Genomic DNA, 8119 nt, shown 5'->3' with positions numbered 1-8119 from the left:
CCTTACAATGCTATGAAAGTTTATGATGTTTTTATGCCTTACTATACTATGAAGTTTTTTGACATTTTTATGCCTTACTATACTATGCCGTTTTTTCACGATTTTATGCCTTACAATACTATGACGTTTTTTGACATTTTTATGCTTTACTAACCTATGCCGTTTTTTGACGTTTTTTTGTCTTACTATACTATGCCGTTCTTTGAGATTTTTATGCTTTACTAACCTATGCCGTTTTTTGACGTTTTTTTGTCTTACTATACTATGCCGTTCTTTGAGATTTTTATGCTTTACTAACCTATGCCGTTTTTTGACGTTTTTTTGTCTTACTATACTATGCCGTTCTTTGAGATTTTTATGCTTTACTAACCTATGCCGTTTTTTGACGTTTTTTTGTCTTACTATACTATGCCGTTCTTTGAGATTTTTATGCTTTACTAACCTATGCCGTTTTTTGACGTTTTTTTGTCTTACTATACTATGCCGTTCTTTGAGATTTTTATGCTTTACTAACCTATGCCGTTTTTTGATGTTTTTATGTCTAACTATACTATACCTTACAATGCTATGAAATTTTGTGATGTTTTTATGCCCTATTATACTATGACATTTTTTGACATTTTTATGCCTTACTATACTATGCCGTTCTTTGACATTTTTATGCTTTACTAAACTATGCCGTTTTTTGATGTTTTTATGTCTAACTATACTATACCTTACAATGCTATGAAAGATTATGATGTTTTTATGCCTTATTATACAATGAAGTTTTTGAAATTTTTATGCCTTACTATACTATGACGTTTTTTGACATTTTTATGCCTTATTCTACTATGCAGTTTTTTTTAACATTTTCGTGCCTTACTCTACTATGCCTTACAATGCTATGAAATTTTATGATGTTTTTATGCCTTATTATACAATGAAGTTTTTCGACCTTTTTATGCCTTACTATACTATGCCTTTTTTTCACGATTTTATGCCTTACTATACTATGACGTTTTTTGACATTTTTATGCCTTATTCTACTATGCAGTTTTTTTTAACATTTTCGTGCCTTACTCTACTATGCCTTACAATGCTATGACATTTCATGATGTTTTTATGCCTTATTATACTATGAAGTTTTTTGACATTTTTATGCCTTATTATACTATGCCTTACAATGTTATGAAAGTTTATGATGTTTTTATGCCTTACTATACTATGAAGTTTTTTGACATTTTTATGCCTTACTATACTATGCCTTTTTTTCACGATTTTACGCCTTACTATACTATGACGTTTTTTAACGTTTTTATGTCTTACTATACTATGCCTTACAATGCTATGACATTTTATGATGTTTTTATGCCTTATTATACTATGACATTTTTTGACATTTTTATGCCTTACTATACTATACCGTTTTTTCACGATTTTATGTCTTACTATACTATGCATTACATTGCTATGACATTTTATGATGTTTTTATGCCTTATTATACTATGAAGTTTTTTGACATTTTTATGCCTTACTATACTATGCCGTTTTTTCACGATTTTATGCCTTACTATACTGTGACGTTTTTTGACCTTTTAATGCCTTACTATACTATGCTTTACAATGCTATGAAAGATTATGATGTTTTTATGCCTTATTATACTATGAAGTTTTTCAAATTTTTATGCCTTACAATGCTATGACATTTTATGATGTTTTTATGCCTTACTATACTATGCCTTACAATCCTATGACATTTTATGATGCTTTTATGCCCTATTATACTATGACATTTTTTGACATTTTTATGCCTTATGATACTATGACGTTTTTTGACATTTTTATGTTTTACTATACTATGCATTACAATGCTATGATATTTTATGATGTTTTTATGCCTTATTATACTATGAAGTTTTTTGACATTTTTATGCCTTACTATACTATGACGTTTTTTGATGTTTTTATGCCTTACTATACTATGCCTTACAATGCTATGAAAGATTATGATGTTTTTATGCCTTACTATACTATGACGTTTTTTGACATTTTTATGCCTTATTATACTATGCCGTTCTTTGACATTTTTATGCTTTACTATACTATGCCGTTTTTTGACGTTTTTATGTCTTACTATACTATGCCTTACAATGCTATGACATGTTTATGACGTTTTTATGCATTATTATACTATGAAGCTTTTTGATGTTTTTATGCCTTACTATACTATGACGTTTTTTGATATTTTTATGCCTTACTATACTATGTCGTTTTTTTTTACATTTTTATGCATTACTATACTATGCCTTACAATGCTATGACATTTTATGACATTTTATGCCTTACTATACTATGCCTTACAATGCTATGACATTTTATGATGTTTTTATGCCTGATTACACTATGAAGTTTTTTGACATTTTTATGCCTTACTATACTATGCTTTACAATGCTATGAAAGTTTATGATGTTTTTATGCTTTATTATACTATGAAATTTTTTGACATTTTTATGCCTTACTATACAATGCCGTTTTTTTACGATTTTATGCCTTACTATATTATGCCGTTTTTTTGACATTTTTATGATGTTTTCATGCCTTATTATACTATGACGTTTTTTTAACATTTTTATGCCTTATTATACTATTCCGTTTTTTGACGTTTTTATCTCTTGCTATACGATCCCTTACAATGCTATGAAAGTTTATGATGTTTTTATGCCCTATTATACTATGAAGTTTTTTTAAATTTTTTTGCCTTACTATACTATGCCTTACAATGATATGAAATTTTATGATGTTTTTATGCCTTATTATACTATGAAGTTTTTAGAAATTTTCAAGCCTTACTATACTATGCCTTACAATGCTATGAAAGTTTATGATGTTTTTATGCCCTATTATACTATGAAGTTTTTTTAAATTTTTTTGCCTTACTATACTATGCCTTACAATGCTATGAAAGTTTATGATGTTTTTATGCCCTATTATACTATGAAGTTTTTTTAAATTTTTTTGCCTTACTATACTATGCCTTACAATGCTATGAAAGTTTATGATGTTTTTATGCCCTATTATACTATGAAGTTTTTTTAAATTTTTTTGCCTTACTATACTATGCCTTACAATGCTATGAAAGTTTATGATGTTTTTATGCCCTATTATACTATGAAGTTTTTTTAAATTTTTTTGCCTTACTATACTATGCCTTACAATGCTATGAAAGTTTATGATGTTTTTATGCCCTATTATACTATGAAGTTTTTTTAAATTTTTTTGCCTTACTATACTATGCCTTACAATGCTATGAAAGTTTATGATGTTTTTATGCCCTATTATACTATGAAGTTTTTTTAAATTTTTTTGCCTTACTATACTATGCCTTACAATGCTATGAAAGTTTATGATGTTTTTATGCCCTATTATACTATGAAGTTTTTTTAAATTTTTTTGCCTTACTATACTATGCCTTACAATGCTATGAAAGTTTATGATGTTTTTATGCCCTATTATACTATGAAGTTTTTTTAAATTTTTTTGCCTTACTATACTATGCCTTACAATGCTATGAAAGTTTATGATGTTTTTATGCCCTATTATACTATGAAGTTTTTTTAAATTTTTTTGCCTTACTATACTATGCCTTACAATGCTATGAAAGTTTATGATGTTTTTATGCCCTATTATACTATGAAGTTTTTTTAAATTTTTTTGCCTTACTATACTATGCCTTACAATGCTATGAAAGTTTATGATGTTTTTATGCCCTATTATACTATGAAGTTTTTTTAAATTTTTTTGCCTTACTATACTATGCCTTACAATGCTATGAAAGTTTATGATGTTTTTATGCCCTATTATACTATGAAGTTTTTTTAAATTTTTTTGCCTTACTATACTATGCCTTACAATGCTATGAAAGTTTATGATGTTTTTATGCCCTATTATACTATGAAGTTTTTTTAAATTTTTTTGCCTTACTATACTATGCCTTACAATGCTATGAAAGTTTATGATGTTTTTATGCCCTATTATACTATGAAGTTTTTTTAAATTTTTTTGCCTTACTATACTATGCCTTACAATGCTATGAAAGTTTATGATGTTTTTATGCCCTATTATACTATGAAGTTTTTTTAAATTTTTTTGCCTTACTATACTATGCCTTACAATGCTATGAAAGTTTATGATGTTTTTATGCCCTATTATACTATGAAGTTTTTTTAAATTTTTTTGCCTTACTATACTATGCCTTACAATGCTATGAAAGTTTATGATGTTTTTATGCCCTATTATACTATGAAGTTTTTTTAAATTTTTTTGCCTTACTATACTATGCCTTACAATGCTATGAAAGTTTATGATGTTTTTATGCCCTATTATACTATGAAGTTTTTTTAAATTTTTTTGCCTTACTATACTATGCCTTACAATGCTATGAAAGTTTATGATGTTTTTATGCCCTATTATACTATGAAGTTTTTTTAAATTTTTTTGCCTTACTATACTATGCCTTACAATGCTATGAAAGTTTATGATGTTTTTATGCCCTATTATACTATGAAGTTTTTTTAAATTTTTTTGCCTTACTATACTATGCCTTACAATGCTATGAAAGTTTATGATGTTTTTATGCCCTATTATACTATGAAGTTTTTTTAAATTTTTTTGCCTTACTATACTATGCCTTACAATGCTATGACATTTTATTACATTTTATGCCTTACTATACTATGATGTTTTCTGACATTTTTGTGCCGTCCTAAACTATGACGTTTTCATTCCTTACTATACTATGATTTTTATTGGATGTTTTTAAGCCTTACTATACTATGACGTTTTTTGACGTTTTTATGCCTTAGTATATTATGACATTTTTTGACGCTTTTTTGCCTTACTATACAATAACGTTATTATACCTTATTATACTATGACGTGTTTTGACGCTTTTATGCCTTACTATACTATCACTTTATTATACCTTTCTATACTATGACGTTTTTTTATGATTTTATGCCTTCCTATAATATGACGTTTTTTTTACTTTTTATGCCTTACTATACTATGATGTTTTTTTAACATTTTTATGACTCACTATACTATTATGTTTTTTGACATTTTTTTGACTCACTATACTATGATTTTTATTGAATGTTTTTAAGCCTTACTATACTATGACGTTTTTATGCCTTACTATACTATGACGTTTTTTTGGATGTTTTCATACCTTACTATATTATGACGTTTTTTGACATTTTTATGCCTTACTTTACTATGATGTTTTTATACCGTCCTATACTATGATGTTTCTTATACTTTACTTTACCATGAAGTTTTTGTGCCTTACATGAGGTCTTTTTTTTGTTTTTATGACTTACTATACTCTATCTTATTCATGTGGCAGAAGACACAAGGACATAAGGACAAAAGGATGTTTATTGTCATTGTAGTTCCTACAACGAAAGTCCGTTTGGCATTCTCAGAAGCAGCAAGACACAAGATTAAAAATACAAACCAACACAAAACAAAAACTTGATAAAATGGCAGCATAACAATAAATCCAATAAATAACAAAGACAACTAGAATGCAGTGATAAATAAAAGGCAGCAGCAGTAAACAGTGCGAGCAGTTTATTAAAACGTTAACAGTGTTTTTAAGAAGTACAAATATTGCACAATAGTTTGAATTGCACATTTACAACTTTATCAGTGATTGTTAGTTTTGTGTCCTCCTCCCCATTGATGAAAAGTGGGGACTGTGTGGCCCTCCTTGACCTCCTGAAGTCCACAATGACCGACTTCGTTTTGGTGGTGTTTAGGACCAGATTGTTGTCCAAACACCACTCAGCCAGATGTCGGACTCCCTGTCTGTAGTAGGTCTCATTGTTGTCACAGATGAGTCCCACCACAGTTGTGTCATCGGCAAACTTTACTATGGTGTTAGAGGAGTGGATGAGGAAGCAGTCCTGGTCCACGGTGGTTTAGTGGACAAAACCTGCGCCTCCCAGTGAGAAGGTTCTGGGTTTGAATCCAAGGCCAGGGGCCTACTACTTCAATGTGAAGTATTTATCTTCTCCCCGTGCCTTTCGAAGTTTTTATGCCTTACTATACTATGGTGTTAATTTTATGTCTTACTATCCTATGACTTTTTATGCCTTAATATATTATGAGTTTTTATGCCTTACTATACTGTGATGTTTTTATGTCTCACTATACTATGACGTTTTTGCATATTCTGGGTTTTCCAGCTTCCTCCCACAGTCCAAATAGTTGCACATTATGTTAACTGGTGACTGTAATGCCTCACTATCCTAAGACTTTATATGACTATACTTGACACTTTTATATTTCATTATATCCCCTTGACATTTGATTGCTAGAAGCCAGCTTTAGGAGCTAAAGTCTTTGAAGTTATGTAATGTAGTTAGTAATGGCCAAATATTATTAAAAACAGTATATTTTGTACTTTTTTATTTGCTTATAAACTTTGGTACTTAAAGATATTGCACTACACCCCCGCTCGTTCATAGATAAAGCAGACTGAAGCAATGTGGCTGCAACAAAAAGTGAATTAGAGGGCAGTCACAAAATAACGGCAGGAATGCAGTGAGTATATTAGTATATTTAGGGAGGTGAATTCCTTCAGGCAAGGCTGTAAAACACCAGCTGCTGAAAATACAAGACTTTGATTCTACTCAGTAGCTTGTAAAATGTGATGCAAGGCACTATTTTAAGAGAATTTATACGCTCAATAAAACAGCTCCCATCCCAGAGGAAAACTTGTTCATTCTGAATTTAAACACTTTGTATAGAGAATAGTTTGACAAAACAATATTAAGACCAACTGTACAGTTCAAAGCTGTTGAATTGACTGGCCGTGGGTCATACTGGTACAATCCAAATCCATAATGCGGGCATGTTTGGATTGGACTGGATTGTGCGTTTCACAACTTTCAATTGTCACCGACCCTCTACTCCCTCAGAATAATAATTATGTCAGAAAACTAGAATTACCTCCTTGCGGTTGTCTGCCTCCACCACTCAGACTGGTTTCAGATTACATCCCTGTTTATCCAGAGTCATCTAAAATATTAACCATTTCTGTGTGAAGCCTTGGTTAATGAGGATTTTTGAGGTCACACTGACCTTGACCGTTGACCTTTGACCACCAAAATCTAGTCTTTTCATCTTTGAGTCCTAGTGAATGGTTGTGCCAAATTTGAAGAAGTTCTGTCAAGGGACTGAGATATCTTGTCCACAAGAATGAGACAGGAAAGGGTGTATGGTTTATGTTTGTTACACTGATTTATTTTATCCTTGGTTGTCAGTTTCTTTGGTAAATATCCGCTATTACTAACTCAGTCCTCAAGTGCTGCAGCAATTGAAGGTGATGAAGATGAGCATTTCCAAAACACAACAAGGAATTTCGTTTTTAGTAGGAGCTGCTTTACCATATCCATTCATGTTGCATTGTGGTTCACAAACTAAAATAATTACCTCAGGAATGATATATGTACGGCTATTTGATTCTGTTGTGGCAGCCACAGGTCACATGTGCTTTTATAGAAAACACAGTCAGCTGTTTCTGCTCTCCAAAGAGTTGAGACCCACCGATGTGGTCACTCATCCATGGACAGTTAATGTCCCATGAGAGGCCTAAAAGTGACACCAGTTGTCATCAGTGCGCTATCAACAGCCAACACAACTACACTTGATTATGTAATTAGATAAATGCTGCATGTACATGAATAAAAACTTTCCAGTTCTCCTCTAGTCTTCAGTTTCCTTGTTTAGTCACAGAAACAATTTTGGTTTTCCATATTACCCCAACTTCGAACCCCGTATTTTCCCTGTTGCTACATAAAGGGCGCTGGACAAGGATCATAATGTGTGGCACTGTCCACTGTAGAACACTGCAAACATGCAAAGCTGCTCTGTCAGTTTGGCTGAGAAGTGAGAAGTGCTTGTGTTGAAAATGTTTCTGCTCAGCACTTGGCTGCTTTAAACCTCCTCATTCCCTCTTGACTGGCCACAGGTGGCCTGACTGCCCTTGGCTCCTGATTGGCTGAGAGATGTGGGCCTTGGTCAAGCTGAAAGTAGGGAGAACACGCCCAAGGTCTACTGACACTAAGGAG

Source organism: Seriola dumerili, unplaced genomic scaffold, assembly GCF_002260705.1.
Source record: "Seriola dumerili isolate Sdu_G_001 unplaced genomic scaffold, Sdu_1.0 BDQW01000331.1, whole genome shotgun sequence".
Lineage (NCBI taxonomy): Eukaryota > Metazoa > Chordata > Actinopteri > Carangiformes > Carangidae > Seriola > Seriola dumerili.
This window is presented reverse-complemented; position numbering follows the sequence as displayed.